The 14,610-nt window shown below is 42.8% G+C and overlaps 1 protein-coding gene across 1 annotated transcript in view; it reads right to left on the bottom strand.

Annotated features, from left to right (window-relative positions):
- The window catches only part of LOC138425106 (putative adhesion G protein-coupled receptor F2P), a 36,505-nt gene extending 31,901 nt beyond the window's left edge, over nucleotides 1-4,604 (bottom strand). The window contains exon 1 of the mRNA XM_069562737.1: nucleotides 4,351-4,604. The gene's annotated coding sequence lies outside the window, so the exon portion shown is untranslated. The remainder of the gene's footprint in view (nucleotides 1-4,350) is intronic.
- Between the last annotated feature and the right edge of the window lie 10,006 nt (nucleotides 4,605-14,610).

Raw genomic sequence — 14,610 nt, 5'->3', positions numbered from 1 at the left:
ACGAACATGGGTTGATGGCGTCTATGCAGGCACTTGGTAAAAGTGTACCCCAAGAACCGCCGGCCTCATGAGTCACCACAAAACCAAAGAGGGAATTTACTCTGACAGAGGCAGCTGAGATAAATTCAAGAGATCATAAACATATACAAAATTTGGAAAGGAAGCCTAAGTAACTAGGTAAACCCAAACTACTGTGGCACTGAAGCACTTCTGGGACTCCATCATATAGAAGTAACTTGAAGTACAGGAAAAAGCATGATTATGTAAGTTTGCTGATCACGCTTGGATAATATACAGTAGGTGGAGCTCATGGTAAAGAATCCGGCTGCCAGTGCAGGAGACGAGAGAGACCGGGGTCCCATCCCTGGGTTGGGGAGATCCCCTGGAGTAAGAAGTAGCAACCCACTCCAATATTCTTCCCTGGAAAGTTACATGGACAGAGGAGCCCAGCAGGCTACATCCATGGGGTCACAAAGAGTCAGACACGACTGAGCGACTGCACATGTAACTGTCAAATAATAATACAGTGCATAGTAAATTCTGATCAATCTATATAAGGGAATATTGCACAAATATTAAAAATGTTTATGAAGAGCTTTGATAATATATTAGTATGAGGTAGCAGTGTTTTGTATATATACACATATAATTTTATAATAGTAATGGGAACATCAGTCAATAGGGTGCAACAGTCTCATGAGTTATCTTCTTTGTGAACTTTAGCTCCATCTTATTTGACATTTGGTATTCTTTATTTATACTGTGTATATATGAAAATAGCTGTTCACAGCTCACACATATGGAAATCATGAATATTTTCTAATATAAATAGAAAGAGGAGAATGTTTCCCAAAAGATCTTCAGAAACTAAAAAAAAAAAATATGGAGGGGCTTCCCTGGTGGTTCAGTGGGAAAGAATCCTCCTGCCAATGCAGGAGACACGAGCTTGCTCCCTGACCTGGGAAGATTCCGCATGCTGCAGAGAAGCTCAGCCTGTGCGCCACAGCCATTGAGCCTGTGCTCTAGAGCCGGGGGAGCTGCAACTCCTGAGCCCACGAGCTGCAACTACTGACGTCCTCTCGCCCTGGAGCCGGCGCCCCTCAACAAGAGAAACCACCGCACTGAGAAGCCTGAGCACTGCAACAGAGTAGCCCTCGCAGCAACGAAGACCCAGCACAGCCAAAAATTAAATTAAAGATAAATAAAACTATTTTTTTTAATAATGAGGAGTTAAAAAAAAAAAAAACCCAATATGGAAACAAGCATCACCTAACTCCTAAACCTGAAATGATATGTCCGTCCTGTTCAGGTGTGAGTTACAGAATAGAGACACTGCTTCTCCTGTGGTCCCTTAGCTGTCACATTCTTTTTAGTTCTCTGTGCCTTTTCTCTGTGTTCACTTAGGTCTTGCTGGAATGTATCTTCTCAAACTTTTGTAATGAAGATCTTTGAGTGGTGAATCGTCTTAATCTTTCCTTCCTGAAGATTCCTGGGGTGAGGACTGGTCTGCCCAGCTTGGGTCAGCTGCCTTTCCCTAATCCAATCAGCTGTGGCCAGGCCCATCTTTCAGCTCCATGTGCAGTAAACATGGAAGACGTAGGCAGTTTCTAGAAAAGCGTGGGTGGGGTGAGGGTTTATCTAGGCAAAATGATTAATAATGTAATAATAATAATAGGTGTCCAATGTATTCCTCCAACAGAAATGCAAATTGAGTCCTCAACTGATGCACCTGAGAATATCTGTTGATAAGCCAAAGCCATTATTTCCCATTTTAGCTATTTTTCAAATTGTGTCATTGTTTTCAAAACACTCACTCTCTTCTACAGAAGCTGAAAGAGACAGCAGCCCATGCCAGTAATTTTCAACTTTACACATTAGGATTCCCAGAGAAGCTTTATTTATTTATTTTAATTGCCAGCGTCTGGATCCTACCCCAGAACCACTGAATCAGAATTTCTGACAGTAAGGCTCAAACACTAACATTTTCCCCAAAACTTTTTATTTTGAATAATTTCATTAGTACTGAAAAGTTGAAAGAATAGTACAGTGAAAACCTACATATCTTTCACTTAGATTGCACTAATTATTAACATTTAGGGGTGCGTGGGTTTTTTTTAACTCCCCAGCTGATGTTAGTGTGATGGGATGGAGAACACCCCTAACTATAAAACAAAAAAGAGCACAAAATGAAGTAGATACACCAAGAAAAATAAAGATTTAAAATGGCATCCTGGCGACACTCAAGATCCTGTATTTCATACCTGGGGTTCTATGAGCCACCTTAGTATCATCATCATAAAATCACCTTCAGGGCTTCAAGTAGCATGACATAGGAGTTTGTTTATTGCTATCAAAAGAGTCAGAAATAATATTCAGAGGCAATAAAATTCTATAACCTCATCCCTAAATTAGCAACAACAACAGAGGGTTTATTGACTTGAAAGATCAAGATTACATTAAGAGGAATGTACTTTTTTCTTACCAACCCAAGAATTGAACAAGGGTCTCCTACATGGCAGGCAGATTCTATACCATTGGAGCCATCAGAGAAAGACCTTTTAAAAACCAGAAGCTGTGTATTCCCAAAAGAGTGGGATTAAAGATAATTAGACCACAGGCTATGGTTTTGTGGAAGCAGCAACCACTAAAGTAGCCAGTTGGTGAATCAAGTCAAACCTTTCACATACCAGGCTCCATCTGAAAGGGGAGGTGTGGGGAGGAGGAGGAGAGGGAGGGGAATGGTGTGCCCCCGAGGTGACAAGTATTATATCATATCATTGATGTGGTTTAGAATCACCAAAACCTGATAATAAAAGTAGACTGAATCTAAGTTAGTTCTATTATTCTTTTCAGACATATTTAAAAATATGATTGTCTATGGATACTGCATCCCATTACTGGCTGGACCCAGGCCAACCACTTCTATTCCCAACCCCTGTGCCTCTGCACCCATGTCCAATTTTAGAAAGATCAGGCGGTCACCAAGCTTGGAGCTGTCCCCTGATCACCTCATATTCGAATGACAGCCTTGGTTTCTGTTTACAAAATATCATTTATTTTGCAAAAAGACAATGAAGCTGTAACTCGATATCATGCAAATACTGTTGGAAAGGGGTTTAGGTCTGTATGACCTTAAGATATCTCTAAAGACAGAAAATAGTTTTTGCTGTCTTTTAAGTTTTGCAGGGTTGTTTTTTTTTTTTTTTTTTTTGTCTTTATTGAATTTGTTACAATATTGCTTCTGTTTTGTGTTTTGGTTTTTTGGCCTCAGACATGTGCAATCTTAGTTCCCTGACCAGGGATAACCTTCACCCCCTGCACTGGAATGCAAAGTTTTAACCACTGGATCACCAGGGAAGTCCCAGTTGTACAGTTTTTAAAGCTAAAGATTTGCCCAGAAATGTACCTGAAATCATTCCTGTGAGCTACAAATAAACAGATTTTTCCAAACTGTAAAAATATGAATGAACTTTCTAGAAGAAAATTTAATAAACCCAAATAACGTGAGGTCTAGTCAAGCTTCATTCTTTAATCGGCAAGTTTACTTTAGAGGGGAAAACTCATTTTGTCAAAATTCAAAGGGAAAAAAGTTTTTAAGCAGAACTAAACTTTCAAAATTCACACTCAACAAATACAAAGAATCCTTCAGAAAAAGGAAAGAATCAAATTAAGCACCAAGTTCAACATTATTTTAAGGAGGAACATGAAAATCAATGGACATGGAGATGTTTGGGTGTCTACCACCTCTCCTCGACCCGCCATGCAAAGAACACAAGGCAAGAGAATTCTACTCAAACTTTGTATTCCTTCTGAGAAAGTCTGATCTCAGGAAAACAGTGTTTAGGATCAGGAATTCTTAATGCCATAAGTTAGAAGTGCACTTAGAAGTGCAGGATTTTTCTGTGTAAGGGTGTAAAAGGATTCCTCTGTATTCAAGGAGACTTTAAGGCTGGTGATGACTTGATAATAAGCCAAAATTATAGACAAAACATTACAAAGTGTGATGAGGGAAAATCATGATTTTAAAAAAGTTAATTAGCTTCTGTATCTGTACTTAATCACTGTCAAGTCATCAAAGAAAACTTCCTTTAAAGTTTCTAGTTTCCTGGACTCTATTTGCATGGGATCAGAGAAGTGGAGAGTAATAAATTAAAACAAAAATATTTTCCTACCAGATTAGTGCTCTTATTGAATTATGCCAAGTACCCCTAGGTTACCAAATTCCTTTTTAAGACTAACTCCCTGTATACATTAATAATGAAAGTCCACACTACACAGCCTCATTGGTTGCTCATCTCTGAAATTCTCCAAAGGAAGGTCTTGGACTGAGAAGGTCATGGGGCTACTCACTGTGGCTAGCCAACGACGGGCGAATTTGTCACTGGCAAATTCGACCTACTCCCGGCAGCTGGAGACGCAGGTGTCAAAGACTTCCCTTTGCCATATCTCACAGCAAACCAGCAAGCTGGGCTCCTGTATCTCTGAGCAGTCAATTTAGCCCTGAATGGTGGCTCCCCTGGCTGAGACAGTCAGGCTGGGCTCTGCCTGACAGGCAGCCAGCCCCATATGCCCTGCAGCCCGACAGGCAAGTCCTGCTTGGGAGTAGCCCTTGCCGTGGGAGGGGCAGCGTGGAGGAAAATGGATGAGTCACACACTAGGTGAACACACGCAGACTCTCACAAAAGGCCAAGGCTTCTCTTTCTGGCAAATGATCCGGGACTATAGAGATGGCACAAGATTTGTAGTATTAGGCCACAGCTACTAACATCCTCATGCATCTGCCTAAGCCTGAAAATGGGATACAGGAAACACAAATGTCTGTGCTTGGAACTCTGTCTTGGGTTGGCTTTCTGGTCACAAAGATTGTGGTTGTATGGTTCACTAATTGTCTCTGGATGTCCCTAGTTCAGGTACAAGGTGGCACTGCCATTCCCAACCTCCTTGTAGTTGGATGGGGTCATACAAGTTGTTCTGCCATGGGGACCAGCAATTTAAAATGGTAGCCACTCCATCCTGAGTAACAAGTATGGGGCCTGCTGACCTGTGATGGGCATGAGTAAAAGTTGACGATTATTTCTAGTTGCTGAAATTTGTGGGCTATTTGTTACTTCAGCATAACTTAGCCTCTACTGATAGATACAAGGACCAAGGCTCTTGGAAGATGACATAGGTAGTTACACATATTTCTAACTTTGAAACCCTCACAAATCTTTTTCAATTTTTTTTAGCATTTATGGACTTTCTAGCTCTCCCAAGTCCATGTTCAAAAACCACACTCACATTTATCTAAGATGTGGCATTTTTCAAAATCTGTATTAAAGGGTTCTTGTAACACAGAAAGAGGCACTCATTTTTAATCCCAGAGATCCCTCATCCTAATTTTGCTTCCTGGATCTTCTTTTGCTCTGGATCTTCTAGGGAAAGAAGTCTGAGAATCCCCTTTGGGGCCAAAACCAACTCAAGTTCCACCAGCAGATGGGAAAATTCAGTATTTTCACAGTATATGTACCATACACCCGAGCATCCCCTATATTAGTGGATATATGTAAATTATGTAAATTTCACTGCTGACCTCTCAGAGCTCACCGTCTTGTTGGGGAAAAAAAAAGAAACATAGATGTGAGACTTCCCTGGTTGTCCAGTGGCTAAGAATCCACTTGCCAATACAGGGGATACAGGTTCGATTCCTAGTTGGGGAACTAGATCCCACATACCTTGGAGCAACTAATGCTGTGTGCCACAGCTACTGAGCCCGAGTGCCCTAGAGCTGTGCTCCACGACAAGAGAAGCCACTGCAATGAGAAGCCTGTGCACCGCGGTTAGGGAGTAGCCACCTGCTCGCCGCAACTAGAGAAAGCAACTAAGCACAGCAACTAAGACCCAGCACCCTTAATCAATCAATCAATAAGAGAAACATAAACGTGGAAAATGCATGAGACCAAAGCAAGGATGGGTTGATGAAGACTGGTCCATGGTCACTTGATGCAGCCTGCAGGCCTGGAAGGGCACCTCCAGTTTGTAGTGATGGCAAAGTTGTGGCAACAGGAGAAACTGAAGCTCATAGTTCATATGCTGGGTTAACTTTTCATGAGCATCTACTAGAGACATAGAATATGAAAGATAGAGGTGTTCTTGGGGATCATCCAAGCCCAACCTCATACTGCCCACAGGAGAAAACCAGTTCAGCTATTTTTACCAGGGACTCTCAACTTTGGAAAAGGCAAGTCTTGGCCTAAACTAATAAAGCAGAGCTCACCAGCATGGCTTGAATCTCATCACCAGTTTCTCCCTGACTCATACATGGCACACTGGTTGAAGCTTTTCATCATGTTGTTCCAAGTCTCCAAAACGCCAAACCCACTGTCTCTTTCTTGAGGGAGTCTCCACGGCTTAAAGTGAAACTGAGTGCCCTCCTTTTGCATATAATTACCTTATCATGGCTTTTGTAATGTTGGGATTGGAATCTTCCCATCTGAAGTCATCTTCACCAGGGTTGCCACCTAACCTGTCTTGTTCGTTTCGCTCTTGCTTACAAACTGTGTCACATCCCTTTTCCTTTCCATTGGTCTCTCCTGCCACCTGAAAGGCCTCCACCCATCTCCACCCAGGGCTTCACCTGCTGACTCATTCTTAGCCTCAAGTGTCTACTCCGCTTTTAGACCATCCACCGCCAACGAACCTGGCCCAGGTCCCTCTCTGCACCACCAAGATACGTGGTACACAAGATTGGCACCACTTCATCATTTAGGTTTTGGCTCAAATGTCATTTCAGAGCGGCATCCTCTGATTTGGTAGCCATTATTTACCTAGCCAAGGTCATTCTCTCTTCTTTCTTGCCAAAAATCTAGACTTGATGACTCATTATTATTTTGAACCAACAGGTGACAGTACAAGTCCTCTTACTGATCACTGAATTAGATGTAGATGGATGCCATTTGTATTCAGTGAGGTTTAGTGGGAAGTCTGCTGGGGGATAAGGGAACTTCTAGAAAGGATTTCTCCTGATAAAATGAGAGAGCTACACTAGGGGGGAAATTTATCTTGCCCCTCTTCATCTACCCTTTTCTCCCTTCTGGCTTTGGCAGCTGTAAGAGGATGTAACATCTGCAGCTATAGAAGTCATCTTGCAACTGAAAGGAAAATGTCAATATATTGAAGATGGGGAAATAAAAAAATTGAAAAAGTCTTGGTCCTTAATGATACCACTAACTTACTGAACCCACCCTGGGATTGATAACTTCTGGACTTTTCTGATAAATAATTAGTGCTCCCAGGATTGATATGATCATAAGATTTTCTACTATATGTTGTCAGAGTAGCTTGACTGATACTCTAGTACCCTCCCCAAAGCAGCACCCCAGTCATTGTCTATGATATTCCATGTATTGTCTTCATACATATCACCAGTGCAAATTATCATGCTTATTGAAATATTGGTTGGTTTTCTTCCCCCACTAGAAAGTAAACACCATGGAGGCAGGAGCCTGTCCAATTTTATCACTGCTGTATTTTCAGCACATAGAACAGTAGCTGGTGTCTTGTAGGAGCTCGATAAATGTGTTACTCAAGTGATTGGATGAATAAATACCTCTGGTGACAACTCTTTGATTCTTAACTGTCTCTCATGGCAGATTGTGAGCTCCGTTAGATCAGAGACCTAGATTTAATTATTTTTATCCCCCCACCCCCAAACTAACAGACTGCTTGGCATACAGTAGGTAATTGATAAATATCTGATGGATGGAGAATATGCACTCTGGGACCTTCCTTCAATAACCATGCCTCCATTTAGGACACAGCTCCTGAGCATCTCATATTGGACACCTTGGCGAAGGAATTCTGAACTGTCATCTCAGGACAGTTTCGCTTACAAGAGAATTTTATGAGAGTCTTAACCTGGCATAAAATCCTTGAGATTGGACTCATAGACCAAACTTCTGATGAAGTACTTCCAGTAATCAAGAGCTGATCCCCTCAGAAGACAGTGCTTACAATCACATCACAATTATATTATTCCCCGAGTGGACTCAAATAGGTCTCTTTGTGACTGACAACTATTGTCTTGTCTTTGAAACCCTGAACACCTGCATGCAAGCAGCTGAACCTGGCAGAAATGGAATTACCATATTTCAGTGACTCTAAGATGCTATTGATTGAAAGATGCGGTGACTTTATGGAGAGCTCAGAAATAACACAGGTAACTAAACTCTGAATCAGTGCCAGGAAACCATGGAACAATACCAGAGGGTATTTCAATTTCAGAAGTGCATGTTAGAATTGGTAAAATACAAAATGTATTTATCACTTTAGAGTAATGTACACAGAATTCCGCAGCCCCTCCAGAGGTTGATCAATTTTTCTATGATTAATCCTGAAACTTAATGATATATATTTGTTCTCTTCAAACCATGGAGGTAACTTCCCCCGCCAGTCCTCACATTACCAACCTCATCTCACATTTTACAGAGAAAGTAAAACCAGGAGATGAGACTCCATCCACCTCTCACTTTCAAACCCTCAAACCCACCATCGCACACCCCCCAGCTGCTCTTCCTTGCCTCCTGTCTCGTTAGAAGAAGCCCCTGTCTTCCTGTCAACACTTGTCTCTTCCCAGGAGCTCTGTCCTGTCTCTTCAGCTCTTCTCCAGGGTGGCATTCTGTTAGATTTCCTATTTCCTGCCTCATCAAGCTCTCCCTCTGTGATGGATCATCCCATTAACCTTCACATATAACAAGTCTCTTCTTTCCTAAAAAACCAAAAACTAGTTTCCCATTCTCCTACTCACTCCACCCCACCACTTCCTTCTTAGCCAAGTTTCTCCTGTGAACTTTCCACAGCTAGCTGTGTCTCCTTCCTCGTACTCAGTTCTCTTTCAGTCCTGTTTGCTCCTTCAGGCCACTGCAGCCAGCTGTACACGGGCCACCAGTGCTTGCTCTCCACCTTCGTGAACCTGCGTGTTAACTCTCTGCTCTCTTCTCGCTTGCTCTCTCGCTGCTGCTGCTGCTGCTAAGTCGTTTCAGTTGTGTCCGACTCTGTGCAACCCCATAGACAGCAGCCCACCAGGCTCCTCCATCCCTGGGATTCTCCAGGCAAGAACACTGGAGTGGGTTGCCATTTCCTTCTCCAATGCATGAAAGTGAAAAGTGAAAGTGAAGTCACTCAGTCGTGTCTGACTCTCCATGACCCCATGGACTGCAGCCTACCAGGCTCCTCCATCCATGGGAGTTTCCAGGCAAGAGTACTGGAGTGGGGTGCCATTGTCTTCTCCCGCTTGCTCTCTTGGTAGCTCTCAACTCAGGGAACCACTTATCCCTTGATAGAAACATCATTTTTTTTTTTCTCTTTCTTTTTTACTTTTTAAATTTTGAAAGTATGTTAATGCATTTACAAGAGACTTGGAAAAGACAGAACAGATTTACATAGTTCTACTATATTTTACCCCTTTTTAAGCAAATAAATGAAGATTTTTAGTTGGAGTTTCAATATCAAACTCTCAAAAACCAATAGAATGAATATCAGAAAAGTAGAAGGAAATAGTTGACCTGAACAGTATCATAAACCAATTCAACATAATTAAGATTTACGCAACTTTCACACAACAGTAGGGTACAAACTATATTCACGTTCCCATAGACTGTAAACTAGGAGACACTGGAAAATATCCAGGGACAGAAAACAAGGTGCAAAACCTTCATGATCTAAAGGTATTGAAATCATACAGGGTCTGTTTTCTTATCACTGTAGAATTGTTTAGAAATCAATCAAAAAATATTTGAAAATAAGCCACACATTTTTAAGTCCAATGAAACACCATTATTTTTGTTTTGTAGCTAATCTTTATTTTATTTTATTTCATTTGAGTATAGTTGGCCTAATATTGTGTTAGATTCTGGTGCACAGCAAAGTGATTCAGTTATTCATTTCTTTGACCATTGTCTCCAAATAAGTCCCTTCATCCTTCCACCTACCAACCCTTTAATCTTAAATTGTTGCACCTTTCTTCTTTCTCTTGGTTCATTTGTTTCAGTGTATAATCATCTGCGTGCATGCCTGCTGTGTGCTCAGTCATATCAGGTTCTTCGTGACCCCATAGACTGTAGCCTGCCAGGCTCCTCTGTCCGTGGAATTTTCCAGGCATGAATACCAGTCTGGGTAGCCATTGGCTACTCCAGGGGATCTTCCCGACCCAGGGATTGAACTCACATCTCTTGCATCTTCTCGATTGGCAGGCGGATTCTTTACCTGCGTCACCTAGGAAGTCGCATATTTATCTACATATTTATTTATTTGGAAGTTGTCTGTCTTTCCCTCCTCCTCAGGAAAACAAGAGCTGGGCACACACAGTAAGTGTTTGGTTTTGAATACATTTGATAGCCACAGTTACTGCAACCATCCTTGAAAGTACAGGGCTTCACATTCATATCAATCCCTGGTAACTTTCTTCTCCCTTTTGGGGCTGGAAGGAGAGGGAAGAGGGAAGGGGGATAAGAGTTGCCACAGGACTGATACTTGAAGCAAAGCTTCTGAGATTTTTTAATTTTTCAAAATGAAAAGAACTTAAGCGTTGCTAGATCCAAGATTCTTGGAAAGATAGAAATCTGAAACTCAGGTGGCAGTGGTGGGCCGGCACACTAAGCGCTGCCGAGAGCTACCCCACGTCCGAAGTCAGGGACAGCGGCCCAGAGTGCCAGGCTGCGATGGCACAGGAACGGCCGGAAGGAGCCACCCCGCGTCCGAGGTCAGTGGTGGCCAGGAGGAGACACCCCGCGTCCGAGGTCAGTGGCGGCTGGGAGGAGACACCCTGCGTCCGAGGTCAGGGGCAGCAGAGAGAAGCCACCTCGCGCCCGAGGCCAGGGGCGGTGACCCTGAGGAGCCACCCCGAGCCCGAGGCCAGGGCCTGTGGCCGGGAGGAGCAACCCAAGGAGCGGTGGCTGAGCAGGCACAGGAGGGCCTAGAGGAGCTCTCCCACGTTGAAGGTCAGGAATGGCGGCTGTAAGGAGATACCCCACGCCCAAGGTAAGAGAAACCCAAGTAAGATGGTAGGTGCTGCAAGAGGGCATCAGAGGGCAGACACGCTGAAACCATACTCACAGAAAACTAGTCAATCTAATCACACTAGGACCACAGCCTTGTCTAACTCAATGAAACTAAGCCATGCCTGCGCTGCAGGGCAACCCAAAACAGGTGGGTCATGGTGGAGAGGTCTGACAGAATGTGGTCCGCTGCAGAAGGGAATGGCAAACCACTTCAGTATTCTTGCCTTGAGAACCCCATGAACAGTAGGAAAAGGCAAAATGATAGGATACCGAAAGAGGAACTCCCCAGGTCGTTAGGTGCCCAATATGCTACTGGAGATCAGTGAAGAAATAACTCCAGAAAGAAAGAAGGGATGGAGCCAAAGCAAAAACAATACCCAGTTGTGGATGTGACTGGTGATAGAAGCAAGATCCGATGCTGTAAAGAGCAATATTGCATAGGACCCTGGAATGTCAGGTCCATGAATCAAGGCAAATTGGAAGTGGTCAAACAAGAGATGGCAAGGGTTAACGTCGACATTCTAGGAATCAGCAAACTAAAATGGACTGGAATGGGTGAATTTAACTCAGATGACCATTATATCTACTACTGTGGGCAGGAATCCCTCAGAAGAAATGGAGTGGCCATCATGGTCAACAAAAGAGTCTGAAATGTGGTACTTGGATGCAATCTCAAAAATAAAAGAATGATCTCTGTTCGTCTCCAAGGCAAACCATTCAATATCACAGTTATCCAAGTCTATGCCCCAACCAGTAACGCTGAAGAAACTGAAGTTGAACAGTTTTATGAAAACCTACAAGACCTTTTAAAACTAACACCCAAAAAAGATATCCTTTTCATTATAGGGGACTGGAATGCAAAAATAGGAAGTCAAGAAACACCTGGAGTAACAGGGAAATTTGGCCTTGGAATGCAGAATGAAGCAGGGCAAAAACTCATAGAGTTTTGCCAAGAAAATCCACTGGTCATAGCAAACACCCTCTTCCAACAACACAAGAGAAGACTCTACACATGGACATCACCAGATGGTCAACACTGAAATCAGATTGATTATATTCTTTGCAGCCAAAGATGGAGAAGCTCTATACAGTCAACAAAAACAAGACCAGGAGCTGACTGTGGCTCAGATCATGAATTCCTTATTACCAGATTCAGACTCAAATTGAAGAAAATAGGGAAAACCGCTAGACCATTCAGGTATGACCTAAATCAAATCCCTTATGATTATACAGTGGAAGTGAGAAATAGATTTAAGGGCCTAGATCTGATAGATAGAGTGCCTGATGAACTATGGAATGAGGTTTGTGGCATTGTACAGGAGACAGGGATCAAGACCATCCCCATGGAAAAGAAATGCAAAATAGCAAAATGGCTATCTGGGGGAGGCCTTGCAAATAGCTGTGAAAAGAAGAGAGGCAAAAAAGCAAAGGAGACAAGGAAAGATATTCCCATCTGAACACAGAGTTCCAAAGAATAGCAAGAAGAGATAAGAAAGCCTTCTTCATCGATCAATGCAAAGAAATACAGGAAAAAAACAGAATGGGAAGGACTAGAGATCTCTTTAAGAAAATTAGAGATACCAAGGGAACATTTCATGCAAAGATGGGCTTGATATAGGACAGAAATGGTATGGACCTAACAGAAGCAGAAGATATAAGAAGAGGTGGCAAGAATACACGGAAGAACTGCACAAAAAAGATCTTCACGACCCAGATAATCATGATGATGTGATCACCAATCTAGAGCCAGACATCTTGGAATGTGAAGTCAAGTGGGCCTTAGAAAGCATCACTACGAACAAAGCTAGTGGAGGTGATGGAATTCCAGTTGAGCTATTTCAAATCCTGAAAGATGATGCTGTGAAAGTGCTGCACTCAATATGCCAGCAAATTTGGAAAACTCAGCAGTGGCCACAGGACTGGAAAAGGTCACTTTTCATTCCAGTTCCAAAGAAAGGCAATGCCAAAGAATGCTCAAACTACCGCACAATTGCGCTCATCTCACATGCTAGTAAAGTAATGCTCAAAATTCTCCAAGCCAGGCTTCAGCAATACGTGAACCGTGAACTCCCTGATGTTCAAGCTGGTTTTAGAAAAGGCAGAGGAACCAGAGATCAAATTGCCAACATCCACTGGATCATGGAAAAAGCAAGAGAGTTCCAGAAAAACATCTATTTCTGCTTTATTGACTATGCCAAAGCCTTTGACTGTGTGGATCACAATAAACTGTGGAAAATTCTGAGAGAGATGGGAATGCCAGACCACCTGACCTGCCTCTTGAGAAATCTGTATGCAGGTCAGGAAGCAACAGTCAGAACTGGACATGGAACAACAGACTGGTTCGAAATAGGAAAAGGAGTACGTCGAGGCTGTACATTGTCACCCTGCTTATTTAACTTATATGCAGAGTATATCATGAGAAACGCTGGACTGGAAGAAACACAAGCTGGAATCAAGATTGCCAGGAGAAATATCAATAACCTCAGATATGCAGATGACACCATCCTTATGGCAGAAAGTGAAGAGGAACTCAAAGGCCTCTTGATGAAAGTGAAAGAGGAGAGCGAAAAAGTTGGCTTAAAGCTCAACATTCAGAAAACTAAGATCATGGCATCCAGTTCCATCACTTCATGGGAAATAGATGGGGAAACAGTGGAAACAGTGTCAGGCTTTATTTTTTGGGGCTCCAAAATCACTGCAGATGGTGACTGCAGCCATGAAATTAAAAGATGCTTACTCCTTGGAAGAAAAGTGATGACCAACCTAGATAGTATATTGAAAAGCAGACTAAGGTCCTTCTAGTCAAGGCTATGGTTTTTCCTGTGGTCATGTATGGATGTGAGAGTTGGACTGTGAAGAAGGCTGAGCACCGAAGAACTGATGCTTTTGCACTGTGGTGTTGGAGAAGACTCTTGGGAGTCCCTCGGACTGCAAGGAGATCCAACCAGTCCATTCTGAAGGAGATCAGCCCTGGGATTTCTTTGGAAGGAATGAAGCTAAAGCTGAAACTCCAGTACTTTGGCCACCTCATGCGAAGAGTTGACTCATTGGAAAAGACTCTGATGCTGGGAAGGATTGGGGGCAGGAGGAGAAAGGGACGACCAAGGATGAGATGGATGGCATCACGGACTCAGTGGACGTCAGTCTGAGTGAACTCCGGGAGATGGTGATGGACAGGAAGGCCTGGCGTGCTGCGATTCATGGGGTCACAAAGTGTCGGACACGACTGAGCAACTGAGCTGAACTGAACTGAACTGAACAAAATGTAAAGGTAAATTGGTATGGAAAAGTGGCCTCATTTCTGACATGTTACAATAACACTTTTGTTTCATAGCTTAGAGCAACATTTCACTTTTGACAACTGCTCAAAACACCACTAGAAAAATCCATTGGTCAAGCAACTCTATTATATCTTTTATACATAGTAAGAGTATACCACTGTGATGGCCTTCATAAGTTTCAAAAGAAGGAGTCAGGGGAGAATATGTAAAGGGTTGTTAGGTCTTTAAAAACACTGGGGAACTGGTTGGTTGGGCAGAGTTTGTGTCTGATGGCTTGGCTAGGTGTTTAAGAC

This window comes from Ovis canadensis, chromosome 20, assembly GCF_042477335.2.
Source record: "Ovis canadensis isolate MfBH-ARS-UI-01 breed Bighorn chromosome 20, ARS-UI_OviCan_v2, whole genome shotgun sequence".
Taxonomy (NCBI): Eukaryota; Metazoa; Chordata; class Mammalia; order Artiodactyla; family Bovidae; genus Ovis; species Ovis canadensis.
Note: the sequence above shows the minus strand (reverse complement) of the source record. Positions and strands in the feature narration are given on the sequence as shown.